The sequence below is a fragment of the Canis lupus genome, chromosome 1, assembly GCF_003254725.2.
Source record: "Canis lupus dingo isolate Sandy chromosome 1, ASM325472v2, whole genome shotgun sequence".
In the NCBI taxonomy this organism is placed as follows: Eukaryota; Metazoa; Chordata; class Mammalia; order Carnivora; family Canidae; genus Canis; species Canis lupus.
Window position 1 is genome coordinate 27,611,982 of NC_064243.1, and position 18,549 is coordinate 27,630,530.

At 41.2% G+C, this 18,549-nt stretch overlaps 2 long non-coding RNA genes across 2 annotated transcripts in view; one reads left to right on the forward strand and one right to left on the reverse strand.

The window, feature by feature from the left end:
- The window catches only part of LOC112644154 (uncharacterized), a 51,797-nt gene extending 34,782 nt beyond the window's left edge, over positions 1 to 17,015 (reverse strand). Inside the window, exons 1-4 of the long non-coding RNA XR_007412130.1 lie at positions 16,560 to 17,015; positions 11,328 to 11,431; positions 9,093 to 9,278; positions 2,799 to 2,913 (exon numbers count right to left, since the gene is read on the reverse strand). This is a non-coding gene — a long non-coding RNA (uncharacterized LOC112644154). The remainder of the gene's footprint in view (positions 1 to 2,798; positions 2,914 to 9,092; positions 9,279 to 11,327; positions 11,432 to 16,559) is intronic.
- On the forward strand, positions 197 to 4,116 carry LOC118353134 (uncharacterized). The gene is made up of 3 exons (XR_004811439.1): positions 197 to 335; positions 758 to 893; positions 2,600 to 4,116. It is a non-coding gene; the product is annotated as an uncharacterized LOC118353134 (long non-coding RNA).
- Positions 17,016 to 18,549: the final 1,534 nt, after the last annotated feature.

Here is an 18,549-nt window from a genome sequence, read left to right on the forward strand (position 1 = left end):
AGCATGTAGAGGAAAAAGCCAAAGAAATAATTTGGAATTATGCCACAGATTTAACACGCAGTCCACTGAACAAAGTAAAACTTTCCCATGGAGGAACATAGTCCATGTGTATACAAGTGCAGTTAAATCAAACAGAATTACATTTTTTTGGTGCTGGCTGATTCACTGCTGCTTATCTACGAAGCCACAGGATGGCAATAGAGAAATTCCTGTTGTGCAACTATTGTCCAAATGGTTTTATGGAAAAAAAGTGGGCCAAATGCTTTGGTTCTAGTCCAATTTGCCTGTGATCTGGTCATATTCAGGCTTTGGAGAAGCCCATGCTTATGCGGACTGTAAGTACATATAGCCATAGTCTTTCATGATCTGATTCTATCTTTTCAGCCTCCACTCCCACTCCATCAGGAACTCCTCCCTTCCTCCCCTCTATGGCCTTTAAAAAAATAAATAAATAATTGGGGATCTACCAGGAACCAGGAACTGTTCTATGTCCTGGAATTACAAGAGAGCTAAACAGAAAAATATCACTTCTCCATAGAGTTTCTATTGTAATGAAGGAACCCTGAACCTAGACAAGTAAATGTATAATGTGTACAGTAGAGATGGCCTTTGTCCAACAACATTTCCAGAGTGGAGTTGTCACTGGCATGAAGAGGCCCTGCCACTACATTTCACAGTCTCCCTTGCATCCAACTGTGTCCACATTACTAACTTTTTCCAATGTCATGTGAACAGAAGTGATGTGTTTCATTTCCAGGACAGGGTTTTTAAGAACCTGCTGTGCCTTCTCCATTTATTATTCTTCCCCTGGTTTCTGATGCACACAGAAGACTAAGGTTCTTAAGACAGAGCCTCAAGATGAGAGGATCTGGGCACCTGAATCCCAGGTGAAGGTAAGCCACCCACTAGCTAGAACATTAGCAGTGAACTATAAAGGGAGCATATGGGATGGACTTGGAATATGTTAAATTACAGAAATGTTGGGACTAATATTTATAGGGTCTATCATGAATCTAACTAATATAGTATATCAGATGCCATAATGCTATTGAGAAAAATAATGCACAGATGGAAATGAGAAATGCAACAGGCAAAGAGTGGCTAATCTAAACAGAGTGATTGAGGAAGATCTTAGTGATAAAGTAGCATGAGTGGAGAGTGGAAGTGAGGGAGTCAAATGAAGCTCTTGGGAGAAGCTTTTCAGAAAGGAATAGTGAGAACAAGGGTTCAGAGAGAGTAGTATGCCTGCTAGGTCCAGGGAACATCCACAATGTGAATCATGTCAGGAGGCCTGAAGTAGAGCAAACAATGGGATTTCTGGTAGGAGTTGAGGTCAGATAAGAAACAGGGGGGCCAATCACAAAGGGCTTCTCAGGGCGTTATATCATCTTTGGATATTATTCTGAATGAGACAGTATGTTATTGGGAGATTTTGAACAGAAAAGTGACAAGATATTAGTTACATTGTGCAAGGATCACTCTGGATGCTGAGATATTATGTAGAGTCGAAAGGAACAAATGTGGAAGCGGTTAAGAGGTTGTTGCAAAAATCAAAGCGAGAGACACTGATGGCTTAGACTAGGAGCCTCCACTTATGGCAGTGGAGGTGACAAGAAATGATCAGATGTTTGGGGATGTGGGGTCAAGAGTTATTTTTTTCTTTAGATGAGAGGTATTATAATTTATTTCATGTTAATGGAGATGATTCAGTAGAGAGGGGGAAATTAATGATAGAGTAAAGGAACAGAAGAATTGATAGAGCCATGTCCCTGAAGAGGAGGAAGGACATGGGCATAGATAAGGGAGCTAGCTTCTCACAGGAGTAGGGTTGGCAGTTAGTTCATCCATAACAGCCTACAGGCCCAGACTCTGGTTCATGAGTAGCTGTGATATGGAAGCATGTGAAAGTCTCCTCTGATTGCTTCTATTTTCTCAATGAACAGAAGGCTAGGTCATTCACTGAGAATAAGTATGAAAGTGTGGCTATTTTGAGGAGAAAGGAAAAGGTGAACAATGGTCATTTGGGACCCTCCCAGCTAGTGGGGTGAACCAGTTAAGAAAATGTGCCAAGACCATATTTCTACACTGAGCACTGCCTTGAGTTCAGTGACCCCAGATATTCTAAAGCCCATGGACATGAGTTTTTCTCCAGCGAAGGGCAGCTGCTCAAGCAGAGGGTGCAATAGGCAGAGCTGGAGCTAACCGAGGTTGAGGGCCACTGAGTCTTCAAGAAAGAGTTAGAGAAGGGCAGAAGAGTTGAGGCTTTATACCAGGAAATGATGCTAATGATGGCTCATGGAATTTAGTTCAGACAACTCAGGACATAGGGGAGTGAGACCCAGTGAACATCTATAGAGGTCGATGGATTTCTGGCCCTGGTGTGATCAAAGAATTATTGAAGTACAGATACACAAGACAGGAATCTGGAAGCATCTGAACTGGGCTGAAGGCAAGGTGGCAGCCATATCAGACTGCTTATCACTCCCATTCCCATTCCCTGAAGTTCAGAGCATTTCAAACTACCTTTAAATTTGCTCTTGCTCTGCCTTCTTGTTGGAATAATTCTGAATCTCCTCTTTGGTTCTTGCTCATTCTTTAGGATGCAGATCATATGATACCTCCTCGTGCAGTCCCTCTGATCCTCCACATCAGAATTAAGTGCCTTAGCCACTAGGCTCACACAATGGATTTTACTCACCTTTCATATGAAGCTCATCATGCTGCATCATCCTTATCTGTTTATAAGTCTGACTCCACACCTTGTGATCTTGAAGAGGACGGGATAATATTCTACTCACCTCCACATTCCCAAGGGATGGCCGAGAGGCTGGCCCTAATAGTTTAATCACCAGGGGCCGCAGGCATGTTTGCCCTTCGCTAGTCCATTTTCCAGACTCCAGTCAAAGTGATTTCCTTAAAAGCATAAATCAGATCATTTTATTCCCCCTGCTTAGAACCCTTAATAGACTTTCCAATTGCTCTTAAGATAAAGACCAAATTCTTTCCATGGCACGCATAGCCCTGCAGGATTCAGCTTGAGCTTACGTCTCCAGCTTCATTGCTCACCATTTCCCCCCTGCCCTTTACACGCCAGCCACCCTGGCCTCTCAGTACTTCCAAAGTGCCATGTTTCTTCCTAGAATCAGAGACTTCCCATGTTCATCTCCCTCAATCTGGCACCCTTTGTACCTTCGATCTGAGTTCAAATATCACCTCCTCAAGGATGTCTTCTCTGACCCTTAGCTAGATGGGGATAGCTGTTAGATACTCTCAAAATACCCTATGCTTTTCTCATAGCACTTGGTGGCATTTGTAATTACACAGTCACATGGATGTGTTATTTAGATTAACATTTGCTCCCTTTCTAGTCTGGAGGGCCCATGAAGACAGTAATCACCTGGCTTGCTCTTCACTGTTCATAGCACCTACCACCATGCCAGACTCATGAAAGTACTTCATAGATATTTCTTCACTGAATGACTTTATTAAACTACTATATCAATAGTGCTGAAGTTTTTCTTAATATTCTGTAAAATATAGCCATTTTGGTTGTCTAAGCTCTTGTATTTCCTGTACGAACAGAAAACACAATCAAATTCACACACACACAGCCTGTCTTAATGAGTTTTCACACAGATCTTTAAAATACATAACCAGGCATGAGAGTTCATGGTTATTAATTTATAAGCTATACATAATTATTAAAATGAAGATGGTATGTAGGTGGCTAAGCCAAGGGCTATTCCCTCTTGAATGAGTTATCAGGAAATCTGGCTGTACTGAATATTTCAGAACACACTCCAGGATTAGAATCAATGCTCACTGGAGTTTTCCTACATAAAAGATAACAATGTAATGAAAGGTGTGTGTACTTTTGAGCATGTATATTCAATTAAGAGCCATTTCCATAGCCTATTGCATCAAGTGGAAAGACAACTAGACTCTAGTTGTCTACTTTACATATCTTAATGGAATTTTTCAGATTATAAGCATTAATGTAGTGTGAAAAAAATACATAATGTCTTTAGGAAAAATCCTCATTTGTTCACTTTCTTTCTCTTACTCCCTAGAAATATAAATCATAGGCATATGTAAATGTGCAAAATAGGCAAAATAATAGGCATATATAACTAGATCTATTTCTCTTAAGTTGATTTTCAATGAATAAAATCAATGAGAATCAGGAATTCCTTAAATCATTTTCTTTTTGTTAAAAAAAAATTCTAGGAACTACTTTAGAGAACTATTTTAACTTTATTATAGAAAATTTTAAACAGTAAAGACAGTATAATGAACTCCCTTGACCAACCACCAAGCTTCCATAATTGTCAAAACTCTGCCACTATATTTTCCTCTGAAAAAATGTAAGTAAGGTTAAATACAGGTAAATTCCAAAAGTTGTTTTAGTTGCCCAAAACATCTCCCCATTCTTCATCTCCACCTCTAGCACCTCTCTGGCCCACCAGACATTAACTGCTTTTTGTGAAGCAGGATGGACTGTGCAGCCATCATCACGGTAGATAGAGGAGGATTTTTCAGGGATTTCTTCAAGAGGGTCCCCTAGTTAGAACATCTCCAAAATAACTCCACTCTTTAGCACAAGACTCATATCAGAAGCATCCTGAGATGACTCTGACATGAATATATTCAAGATCAATTTTAGAAATTGATGGGCTACTCGTAGTCTGATGTAGACATGCTCATGACTCATGAACTCTTTTTGCACAATTGCTCCACAAACCCATGCAAAATGCAGTTCAAATGCAGCTGTTAAAATTCACAATTATACTTCCTTTTTCTGATGCTGAGTTTGAACGTGAGTTGGTAATGTTGCTTGTTTGTATGTTTATGGAGTGGTCTCATAATTTGTAAACTTTGTTGTACTTTTTAAAAATTACTCTGAACCCTGGTTATTATACTGATTTTTTTAATAGCTTTTGGCCAAGCACGTGAAAAATTTGACTTGACTAATGGAAAACAGAAATGAATATTTGAATTGCCCAGCTTTAAAGTAACTCAAGGAGGGGCACCTGCATGGCTCAGTCAGTTAAGCGTCTGCCTTCAGCTCAGGATATCATGGGGTGGGGGGATCCTGGGATGGAGCCCAGAGTGGGGCTCCCTGCTCAATGGGGGAGCCTTCTTCTCCCTCTCCCTCTGCCGATCCCCCCTGCTTGTGCTCTTTTACAGTCTGTCAAATAAATAAATAAAATCTTTTTAAAAAATAAAAATAAAGCAGCTCAGGGAGTAACTACACTTTCTGCATTGTTCCAAGGGAGAAGGGAGGTCATTGGGCCTTATATATATTTTTTTAAAGATTTTATTTATTTATTCATGATAGTCAGAGAGGGGAGGGGGGGCAGAGACACAGGCAGAGAGAGAAGCAGGCTCCATGCACCGGAATGGGCCTTATATTGAACTTGGTCTAGTATCCTTGATAAAAATGGTTCTGCTCTGACCTTGAAGTCCACAACAAGGTCTAGGCTGTGCACCTTGCACTCCATCTCCTAAGGACTGAATTGCTGGCAGGCGTCCAGTCTCTCAGCCACTAAGGCTGAGTGTTGTGCCTCAACCCAGCACTCACGCAGCTCCCTGATGCTTCCTTTTGATTAGATACACCTGCAGAGATGCCCTGCACTGACTCCCACTTACACATACCTCCACTTGGGGCTATCATATCCTTCAAGCTCAAGGAGCTCACGGCCTTACCCATTAGAAATTACTGATTTTGGTATTCACTTTCTTGAGTTGCTATTGAAAATGTCTTCTTGTTTAACTCCTTATCACTTACACACGATGGAGACCTTATCACCTCTGGAAGTCTCCCCAGACTTTACTGATATCCCCCAAGCACCTTCATCTTGGATAACATGAGACTCAGAAGGTTTCAAGCCCTAGAGAGGGTTCTTACAATCTTTGCTCATTTCTTCATCCATCAATGGGAATATCTGCAAGGCACAAGATGCTCACCTTTCTCCACCCGACTCTCTAGTAGCGAAGTGACCACTTTGCCTTCTTAGAGCTTCTCGTGGTCTTCTGAGTGAAGCTGAAGCCTTGCTGCTTTGTCTAGAAGGTGACCTTTCACATGGCTGGCTGTTTGCTTGTCCACACATGTCTCATTTATCAGCTCTAAACCTCCAGAAACAACATCCAAGGTGGCAGGTGTTCCCTCCAAGCATGCCCCAGGAATGTCAGCACCTCCTCCTCTACCCTAATCTTGCAATTTCTCCTCTCAGTGTATCAAATCCTTCTTAGTCCTAGTGGACTGGGGCACCTTCTTCATCTCCCTGAAACTCTGGAAGTGAACATGTTTTCCAGCATACATGTGAGGTCAGAGTGTGATGATTGGAACTGCCAACTCGGTGAACTCTCCATGTTTCAGAGGTGCGCTCAGGCTGCCCTCCTTACAGGCACCCAGGTCCTGGGAAGACAGGGGCACCAACCAAGAATCGGGGCATGGATTCTGAGTAACATTGCTCTTTATCTTTTCTCAAGACTGCAAAGAGGGGATCTTGGATGGCTCAGTGGTTGAGTGTCTACCTTTGGCTCAGGGCATGATCCCGGGGTCCTGGGATCGAGTCCCACATCAGGCTCCCTGCAAGGAACCTGTTTCTCCCTCTGCCTGTGTCTCTGCCTCTCTCTCTCTCTGTGTGTGTGTGTGTGTGTCTCTCATGAATAAATAAATTAAAATCCTTAAAAAAAAAAAAAAAAAGATTGCAAAGAACACGATAACCACGCTGAACTCTATATCTGGCATGTGAGCCAAAAAGCGCCACAGAAATTTGTCCTCTTCTAGGCTCTGACTCCCTCCCAACCATAGAAGTCATTGTCCCCAACCTCTGGGTCCTTGTTCAGGGAAAGAACCAGGCCAGGAGGCAGGTTGCTGGTTTTCCAGAGCTCTTTGAGTGCTGGTTGAAACAATCTCTGTCACCTTAAGTGTTCTCTCCAGCTCACATGTTTAGAAAAGCATTACCAAGTACATATAGAGTCGTTGGATCATTTTCAATTACTAAGAGAAGGTACCAATTGTTAAAGAAAACTAAAAAATACCCCGAACGACTGTGAAATCTTTTCATTCCCCACTCTTTAGGTAATTTGTTCTGATTGCCACTATTTCAAAAGACAAGATTACACACCAGGGAGGCAGAAAGATAAAAAAGGGAAATCTGTTCCCCTGTGGAGGCCCTATCAGAGCTCTCAGCTCATGTTTGGAAGCAAAGGCAAATTTTTTTTCTGCCCTAATGAAACCTTGTTAACTCTGAACACTGCAGCCGAACAGATCTACTGAGATGATTTGCTGGGTCACTGGGAGGTTATTAGGGGTCACTGGGGCATTCAGAGGTCACTGCCATTCTGACTTTCTTCTTAAAGCAAGAGAACCTAAATATTTACTAAACATTGTCCTCATTTGGGAGAACAAAATTGAGGGCCATCATCTTTTTCAGATAAAAATGCATATCGTCCACTTAACGTAAGTTATAAACTGGAGCATATGAGTTTTCAAACCTTGATTTTTTCCCCCCTATTTTCCCAATTCTAATAGTCAGCAATTGTCTTGTCCTACTAAGAGAGGGTTTTAACTATTTTTTCATAGGTTCAGGGTATGCTATTTTATTTATGATGAATCGTTGTTGCAATCACTGTAAGAAACAGCAGAGAATGACTTTCAAGACTCGCCAAGAAGAGTAGCGAGCCCTTCTGTCTGTTAAAATTATCTGGGTTTCACCAATGGTAAGCAGGAGGCAGAGACGTGGAGCTGAATACTTCCTCTGGATTAGGGGAAGGGAGGTGCACAATTCTAGCATTTGATCTACCACCATATTCTTGCCTTGGAGTTGAATTCCCATGTAACTGAAAACATCTGAAGCAAATACAGAGCAAAGGTCTTTCTAGACTCCTGTTCCAAGAGTAGGCAAGAAAAGTAGTTCAAATACAATAGCTGGAAGTTCTATGTCAGTCATTTATTCATTGAGCCCATATGTTTTAACAGGGCTTTCAGAATTCATGAAAGCCCTGTTTCCTCCCTAAAATGGCACCCTCATTGAAGAGCTGATGTAGTGCAGAGCTGACTTGGCAGACAAGTCCAGAGTTCTAGAACTGCAGCTTCCAAAAAGGAATAACAAAAAATGACAAGGATCCCCCTTCCCATTCCCAAGAAGCCAATGCTTAAATACTAGGAAAAGTAAAGGATAGAACGGTACAGCCTGTAAGATTCTTTCTAGGTCTACAATTCTTGCTCACAGAAATAAGATTTAGCATGAGATTGTTGTTTAGGTCCAGGAAGTACACCAATACACACAGGTGTGCCATTGTGCATTTGATCTAACATATAATTATCTAAGTGAGATTTGGTTAAATAAAAATTAATATTTTTGTAAAAAAAAAGTATGCTTGCATAGAAGGCATCTCTAAGGTTTGAATGTTAAAGATAAACAATATATCCAAAAAGTCGGGCAGCCCGGGTGGCTCAGTGGTTTAGCGCCGCCTTCCACCCAGGGCCTGATCCTGGAGATCCGGGGTTGAGTCCCACTTTGGGCTCCCTGCATGGAGCCTGCTTCTCCCTCTGCCTGTGTCTCTGCCTCTCTCTCTGTGTGTGTCTCTCATGAATAGATAAATAAAATCTTAAAAAAAAAAAGAAAATAATCAAAGAGGCTTCAAAAATCACTCAGTCTGGGATTTCTTGGTTTTACAAATGAAGACTCCCTGGAAAACTCAGAGGTCTCTTCCCTCCAGGCCTCTGAGTGAGGCGCAGCACTGGGACAGACCCTGTACTCTGGCTCCTGCGGTGTGAGGCCTCCTTTGGACAGGTTGCATTTGCCTGATGAGGAAACAGCATCATCTACTGGCAATGTATCAAAGTCATCTAGAAGAGCTGCCATTCAACCCTCCCTCACAACTTGTTGCTCACCCATTTCTGCTGTTCCTGACTGCCCAAGACAACACTTTGAGATATTTTTCCCTTCCCTAGATTTTCCAAAGCCCAAGCATTTATCAGCGGGACACTCCTCTACCACCTCCTTGCCCATTTGTACTTTTCAGGCTTCTCATGCCAAGCTTTCAACAGGTATCAGGAATATCCACTTCAGGTACCATACCTGTGGTGGCTGATGTCCTTTTGAGTGTTTCTTGATTCAAGTGTTCAGCAAAATAACACTCTTACCCATGATTTCAGGCCTTCTGCCAACTGATGTGTTTAATCAGAGAAATTTTCTCCTTTCTTCTCAAGATCCAGGTTATGCATTTCATTTAGGCATCCTGATATAACACTTGCCTTTCCCCTCCTACTGACAGAGAAAGGACATTTTTGTTGCCTTTGAAATAATTATAGGTATGCCTCAGGACAGTTCTGTGAATAAGTATATGGACTAGTTTCAGCCAAGGACGTCTCTTCATCCGTCTTTCATGTTCTCAACCATGTACCAGGGTTCCAGAGGCCAGACATGTCCCCTACCCTCAGGACCCTAACTTTGGAGGTGAAAAATAAAATTCATCAACAAATACTTGCCCTATATGATAAATGCTGTGTTATTAGTGAGCTCAAAGGGGAAAAATCATTCTGCTGAGGCTAGCAGAGAGAAGAGCAAGGGCAAAAGTGCAGAGTCAGGAAAATACATGGTATGATAAAGGGTCAGCAAAGAGTCTACTATATTCACAAAAAAAGAGCCCAAGAAGACAAATGGGAAGCGATCTGGCAAAGGAATTAAGAATTAGAACACAAAGATGCTTAGATGCTATCTTCGGGAACATGGACTTTATATGCAATGAGATACCATCACATCATGTGTCACAACAAAAAGACTGTTTTGAGGTCTCCAAGAAACAAAGTACATTATTTATTCCAGCCATGTTTGAAGCTGTTTTCTTCCTAAAATGGCACCCTCATTGAAGTGCTGGTGTAGCTGAGACTCTGAGTATAAATTATTTGTCATGTTAGGGCAAAAACTCAGACCTATTGCGTCTCAATCCATTTCTTTCTAATAAAGAGCTAATCAAAAGCAAGAAATACTTATTAGGAAAATAAAATAATTTAAAATTGGAAACTTTCTGGGTTTTCTTCCAATTTCATTCTTGTATAAATCCTCTGAAATTACATTTAAATATTCACAATGGTCCCTTCTCATCATATCATCCTCATTCAACATGTGCCGGCTTTATAAATGAAAAAATAATTTGATAGGCATCCTATTTAAAAGCAGTCATAAGAGAAATAGAAATTTTTCAGACTAAAAGATACGGTAAAGGAGAATAGGTCAAATGTAAATCACCATTAGCCAAAAAATAAAGGAGTTAGAAAAATCATCTTAAGTATCAGAAAAGCACAGCTGTGTGAGGATTTCTAGAAAAGTCTATTTCTCTTGGTTTTGTGAAGATACCAGTCCCATTGGTATTAGAGGAAAAATTAGAATGCTAGTATCATTACAGGACAGTCTTGTCAACTAATTCTAAACTGTAATTAAGGGCAGCCCCAGTAACGCAGTGGTTTGGCGCCGCCTGCAGCCTGGGATGTGATCCTGGAGACCCGGGATCAAATCCCATGTCTGGCTCCCTGCATGGAGCCTGCTTCTCCCTCTTCCTGTGTCTCTACCTCTGTGTCTCTCATAAATAAATAAAATCTTTAAAAAAAATAATAATAAACTGGTGGTTAAGAGGTCAACGTTTCTTTTCAAGAACTTTGTTTCTGAACTAGGGCTAGCGTTTTCTATTTCTGTTTTGCTTATACAAATAGTTAATCTACCTACTAAAATCTTGACTAAAAGATAACTCAGCCAAACCTGCTATTGTTTCTCTTATTAACTATGCTCATTGAAGTTTCAGATCTTACAAAGCTCTACTCCATTTTCCATACCTTGGCAGTAGACAATAGGAGATATGTGTCTGAGCTGACATTCTTCTCCAAATGAATGCCAGACATTTCACATAGAGCTAAGAACTAAAGTCGTATGATATAGTGCATTGGCCAATGCTGTTACCATAGTATATTATGTTGAGGCTGACGTTCCATTCATCAAATAAATACCCAATGGGAAAAGGAACAAAATGGACTGCCATGCTTCTGAAACTGCCAAACCACAAAGAAGAGCAGAACTTACATGGCTCCTTGTTGGCCCAGCTCAAGAGTCAACTTGTAGATTTGGATGTGTCGTTTCTAAATTCTTCTCTTAGAAAAGTAGTGGGACCACAGGAAGGTGAGAATAATCTGCAGCCAGGCTGCCTCCCAGCTTCCCACTCTACTAAAAGCAGCTCCCTTGGCACTCTACCCCTCTCAGAGCTGCCTCACAGGCCTGAAGCCGGGAACATGTAGATGTCAGCCTGTGGCCATGTTGGCTCACCTCCGTCAGTTGTAAACAGAACCAGACCACGGAAGCTTCAGCTGCAGTTTCTTCTTCACACCTGGCCTTCCGAGAGAGGGTATCTGCTCTGTGGCTTTCACCGCCTAACAAATAAGAATGAAAACTATAAGCATTCAAAACAGAATGTGGGACTGAGTGTAGTGAGATTCTGTGCCTATTGGTAGCCCTGGCCCTATGTGATAGCACACTACAAGGTGGAGCCTCCACACCTCAAGGGTGGCTGTGACAAGATGAGTGTCATTGCGAAGTAGAATAGTTCTCATTCATTTGGACAGCCTTTTCTGAGAAGCATGTATGAGGAATGAGTTCAACTGAACAACTGTAAAAAAAAAAAATCAAAACATAAATGGACATCTACCATGAGTCTCGCACTGTGTTAAACAATGATCAACATCCTGTTCTCTTTGAACTTACAGGTGATATATAGCCCCCTCCCCAAAAAAAAAAGCTAAACTAGCCTAGAGTCTGAATCTACTGATCTACTCCCAGAAGAATTGGTATGTAAACAGACTAAGGGAAAGGAGTACAGGGAACCAGAGTCCTTAGGGCACAGAGACAAAGGGATGAATCTCCCAGCTTCCAAAATTATTAGATGTCTTTGATTGACCTAGGCCATTCTGGAACAGCTGACATTCTGCCTATCTACCATTATATTGGCCTGCTTACCTGTACAAAATATGGCCCCAAAACTCTACTCAGTTAAATCTGATTAGCATATTTCTCAGGGGCAACCAGAAAGAGGATTGTAATATCTTAGTTATTTGCAAACTATTTACCACTTGATTTTATAAATAAATTTTATAAGAATACAGCCACACCCACCATTTACATATTCTCTATGGCCACTTTAAAAAAAAGATTTTTAAAAAAAGATTTGATTTGATTTATTTGAGAAAGCCAGAGCAAGCAAGAGAGCATGAGCAGGAGGGGCAAAGGAGGAAGCAGACTCCCCACTGAGCCCAGTGCACGCACAACTCAAACTCAGCACCCTGGGATCATTACTTGAGCTGAGGGCAGATGTCCAACCCACTGAGTCACCTAAGAACCTAAGGCTGCTTTTGTTCTACAATGTCAGAACTGAGTAGTTACAAGAAAGAAAGCACTGACCCATAAACCCTAAGATATTTATTATCTGGCTGTTTTTGGAAAGTTTGTGAATTCCTGCAATGGTTGATAGAGACTATGTGAACCCAGTTTATGAAATGTTAGGAAGGCATTCTCAAGTACATCATGGCCCTTCAGACCAGGAGGTCATATGCCAAATATTAGGCATTTAGGACGCTCCAGGGCAAGTAACCTCATAAGTTGTATGTTTGCTTTAAGGGATGGAGAGCATGATGAACCCCCTCTGTGAGCTGGCACCCACCTATTTATGGACCGCATCAATATCAGACTCAGAAGAGTATATCCACTTAGCAGAAAATCCAACCATAGTACTAGTGTCATTTCACAATAGCACTTGGGACAACCGGTCAATTTTTCTTGCTCTACAACTAGAAATGCTTTCCTACGAGGGACATGTCTGACCAGGATCCCCTGGCATGATGGTTTCAGTGATAGTGGATGCTGCCTGGAGACAGAAGCATCCCTGATGACAGAAGGCAAGGGGATGATTCTCCACAAGACAGCTGGGCCACTGCAGGGATCAGACTGAAGCATGGGCAGCTTATGATGAAACCTTGCAACATAGTCTTCCCACAGACCACTAGTTTCCTCACACAGGTAGTGGGGTCCATGCCTACCGGCAGGTAGAAACAAAATCTGACCTTGGTCAATGATGCCACCCAACTCTATTATTTCAGTGCGGTGGGACACACCTCTTCCTGAGACTAAGAACCAGGGTGTGACCAGGGCAGGAGCCAGGGAAGGGAGAAGACCTCTAAGGGCTAAGCAATGAAAAAGGGACCCTTACCCAGTAGAGAATGGCCACCCAGCATGGCAAAGGGTCCCTACTACGGGTGTCAGAAGGCTGTGAGTACTTACAGAAAGAAAACCCCTTGTGAGAGGAGAAGGAGCAGGGAATAGCCATGCCAGGAGGGGAAAAGGGAATCAAGAAAAAGCAATCATTGCATTCTCATGTTGTGAGCTTTGGAAAAACTGGGAAGATTGGAGCACTGGGCCACTCTCTCCAAAGTTTTCAGGAGGTCTTCCCAAGGTTTTTTTTTTTTTTTAATTTTTTTTTTTTTTTTTTTTTTTTTTTTATGATAGGCACACAGTGAGAGAGAGAGAGGCAGAGACACAGGCAGAGGGAGAAGCAGGCTCCATGCACCAGGAGCCCGATGTGGGATTCGATCCCGGGTCTCCAGGATCGCGCCCTGGGCCAAAGGCAGGCGCCAAACCGCTGCGCCACCCAGGGATCCTCTTCCCAAGGTTTTACTTGTGGTTCCAGTTTGCATTCTATTTTTATTTCAAGGCTTCATGGAAGTGCATCTATGCACCCCTGAGGGAGCCTGTGGCTGGTCTTTTTGGCCATCTCTTGTCAAGGTAAGCTATGGAATTTTGTGGTCCTGAAGCAGTTGGCTGCCCTGTAACTGGAAGGTGCTGGTAAGCCCCTGGCAGCATGAGTTCTATCTTCATATCTGGCTGATAGGAGCTACTATCAAGTACAGGAAGGTGGAGACCATGCCCCTTGGGTGCTTTTGAGTTTTGAGTGCTCAGCTATGTGCAGAACCAGCCAGAGTCGTAGATGGACCCCAGGTAAGGAATGCTACAGCAGCAGCCACAGCCCTGGGCAGTAAGTCATGATATATTCACACAACTGGTGATGAAGAAATTGAATGTCTGAACTCCCCTCCTAGACAAGCAAGAGTTCAGCTTGCCAGACACAGGCCCTGCAGGACCAGGAGTGACTTGGTGCTGACCCACAAATCATAGAACTGAGGAAGACCAGAGCCAAACCAAAGACCAAGCAGGCAGTTCATGTGAAAACAGCAATTAAAATGGCCAAGGTAGAAATGTGATCCTTAAGCATTCAAGGCAAAAGGTTAGAAATCAGACATCAGACACTAGAAGATAGAGCTAGGAGAGCCTTCCAACCTCTGGGGCATACCTGTGGCCTTCCCCGTAGGTGAATGTGCAGGCTATTAGCCAGACATCTGGGCAAATCATGATCTGCTAATTCTACCTGATGTCCTGGGTGTTAATGAGTAGGAAACTAGTTTCCAGGCAAGAGTGTTATATAATTTTGGAGAAAGTTTTGCACTGCAAATTGGGCTACCTGAGACCTTTCCATACTAACTGTGGACTCTGCGTGTCTCACTAAACAAAGAATTTCTGAACCCAGTCTTCATGGTGTCTGGCATAGAGATTCAGCTTCATGGGGGAACTTCACAGAAGATGTAGTCAAGAGTATCTACAGGTCATCTGGAGTGAGCCTCTTGGAGACATGCTTTTTATCATTGAGCTGTAAGGTTTTATATGTGCGTCGAAGGTTCAGAGTCTGTTGGTGAAAGATTCAACATACTTTTTGTGTAAAAGACTTTACAAAAGAAAAAAAAAAAGACTTTACAAAAGGAGTCAGAAAAACCTGATTCTGGCTGTGCCACTGAATAACTCCTCCAAATTCCAATCTGTGGTCTTTTCCAGAACTAATATCCTGTGATTATTCGTAAATCAATCTGTATATTATGATGGAACATGCTGGCAAAAAAGAGGCCCATATGGGCTTGTACAATTCCCCAAAAATCAATTATTAATGAAGTCTTTGGCTGGCAGATGTTGTATACAAGAATTGGTTTGGTGCCCACAATGTAATCTTCTGTTCCCATGAACAAATCAAGGCTATTGTGATCAATAAAGCCTTGTTAAACATTAGTAAGGGAGTGGGCAAATGATGCAGAGTTAATAACCCATTACCATGCTACCGTTTTTCCCTTGATCCAAAATGTCCTTTTCTGCCTCTGTTGGATTATGTTTGCAGCACATGCTTGTGCTAAATATACATTTACCTCTAAAATTAGGCACTATTTACTTATTTATGTTAAAATTCAAAGTTATTTCACACTGATTTCCTGAATAGGCTCCAATTTTGTTACTAGAATAATAATTAGGAGTTTAACCAGCCTGGGAAAACTGGAAAACTTGATTTTTTAGAGGGGACAGAGACATATTAACTAGACAGTTTATGGCTCATTGGGAAAGCAATTAGTTGAACCAGAGTATCATGCATTTTGGTATCTATTTAGTCAGAAAAATCATTGTCCACTAATAGCAGAAAAAATTCTCTGGTTAGTCGGTCTGTGTTCAGTCTCAAGAACTACTAAGGATTAACTCAAAGAACCTTCTTAGTAGACTCTCATTCTTCAGGACTTCACAACCAGAATCTATGGCTATCTGAATTCAGTTAAGATGCAGGGTTAACTTAGTATATGCAAGTACCGTGATGACATAAAAGCAGCTAACCCATAGAGAGAGCTTTCTTGTGTCAGGCCCTGCTCTAACAGCTTCACATATATGTCTTAGTTATTCCTTACAACAACCCTATGAGATGCATTCTACTACCCTGCATTTTATACTTGTGTAAATTGAGAGGTTAAGTACCTTGTCTCCTAAATAGTAACCCCACCTAGCCTAGTTCTAGAACCCCAGCACTTAACCAATGCCTTCGTAATGGACATTTTTACGTCATTTTTGTAAAGTGCCTATTATAGGTAAATCTTTACACATTTAGAGACACAGAGAATTTGTGTTCTGTAACAGACTCAGACTGTGATGAGAGTCTCCACAGAGAGCATCCAGTACAGTCCCTACTGGGACTCCCCACCCCCCTTCCACAAGGGGAGCAGCCATCCTCTCTCTGCTCACCCCCAGTGAAGGGAATTCCCTAGATCCTGTAGCACTCCCACTTCGAAGAGCTTGGACCATTCGAAATAGCTTCCTTTCCTTAAGCTGGAATATACTTTTTATAATTCTACCTGTTGGCCAGAATTTCATTCTCTGAAGCCACAGTGAAGATATACGACCCCTTTCTCACAGTACCCTTCAAATATTTACAAGAGCAGTTATGCACCATCCTAAATTATATCCTTCCTGGCTCATCACTCAAGTGCCACTATTTTGAGATCCAATTATCCTGGTCATTCTTCAATGGGCTTTCTAAGTTTCGGGCAAATCTTATTTGAAAGGGAGGGCCTACAAACAGACAGTTGTCAGAAGGCCTGAAGAGGCCGTAAGGATTGTCATAACTGTTGGATGATGCTTCCTTCAATGTACCTTGAGGCCAGTCCTGCAGAACGGATAGCCTCCCCATCCTGTTCACTCACATTTGACAGGTAACCCACCTCCAGTCCAGAGGGAACTTCTCTTCATATTAAGCTCTCATCAAATCAAACTTATTCCATTGTATATTTTTAAGTTGTTCTTTTAAACACAACATAGGACTTAATATTTATCACTAATGAGTGGATCCTTCTTCAACCCCCAGACAGAGACAAAAACAGAGCGATATTACTCTGTGTTCATTCCACCCCACAAATCTTTTCTATGGGCAGTAAAAAATTCAACTGGCCTATTAATTAGTTCATAGATATAATGAGATATTTTAAAAGGGAAAAGCAAAAAATGTAGTATGAGTACAGAGCTAAGCTGGACCCTAATATATAAAAAAGGCCAACCAAAGTGAAAGGTCTGGCAGCTTTCAGAGCCTGGGGCTATTTTCCTATACTATTTCCCTTGTGGAAAAGTGATCAATTAGATGCTATAATTTTAGACATTTGTTGACACAAGAGGCAGCCCAGATGTCATAGAGGCCACTCTGAAGTTTGTGTTCTATGGGGTCATTGTTTTGTCACACTTGACACTGTTCCCAAGAACAACAGGTTGAATGTGGGGAAACTCATTAATTGATCTGCTCATGTGAGCCAAAACTCTAACCAAAACGCAAGGCAGAAAACTAGGCTTATGGTCAATAAAGTATTCCTCCATGACAGCAACACCAATGAATTTACAACTCAAAAGGAAGAAAACAAGTATTCATATTTTGGACAATTGTTCTTTATGTTGCATAAACATTCTTTACATAATTCATAGCTACATAACCAAGATCCCACACACAAACTACAATGGATTTTATCTGTGCATACCAAAGGGGTTTAAAATATTTGGAGTAGTGTATTCAAAGATTTTTTTCCTTCTAAATCTTTTCATATTCTTTATATCACAAAACAGATTTCAAGTTAAAAACCAGCAAAGAAAAAAATGAAACATGGATTTTAAATAATAATGAATAAACTTCCTATCATTTAGAACAACAACTCCCTCCCCGCCCTCTTTTTTTTTTTTTTTTTGCTGCAGGATGGAACTGGCTTGTTGCAAAGCCAAGAGCTAACAGTAAATTATGTTATTAGTGGTTTTAATAGATATTTTGAACTTTAGTGAGACAATATGAAATGTAAAAGATACATTATAGAAAAGATACATTATGTGTAGACCATTCTAGGTAGCAAAGGCATCTAAGAATCTAGCTTACCTTAGATGCCTGTAATTCCTATTCTCCCCAAGAGAGAGGGAAACTGAGTCAAACAATTGCATTTCCAAGGACATTTAAGAGGTTTGTGGAGAAGTTGTGAATCTATTATTTTCTGACACTTCATTGTCTTTCTTCAAGGACATTTTGAATAAGGAGTTAGTAAAGCTTAACATTCCCTTGCTGAAATAATGAAAGGAACAAGATCACAACCACGGCTGAGCTGATAATCAGGGAAGAGTAGTGGGACAGGAGAAAGGCAGCTTTCCCATATGTCCCACTGTGATATCAACTAAGACATCAATCTCCTTGGCAAAGGAGGGACAACCTCTGTTTTCTGTTTCTCTGGGGCATGAAGGTATCGTATCTATACCATCCCATTGGTCACAGTAATAAAAAGGAAGAAAAATGAGATTAGTACTTTGCACACATGATTTATTAGAATCAATTTTAATACAGTGCTCATAAGCATAGGTAGAAAAAAGGAAAACTGTCTTGCTATTATCTAAAGAATGTAATGATCATCAATGAGAAAAAGGCGTACTAAAAATTCGTGATATTTAACAAAAGGGATAGAAGCAGAGCAGTTTTCCCAAGAAGAGTCTGTCCATGGGCAGAAAAAAAAAAAGAAAGAAAATTTATATACATATATATTTCTGTCTCAGGAAAAACAGCATATTATAGACAATACACATATATAAACAGACATAAATGTATATTAGGAAAATGGCGATGTGT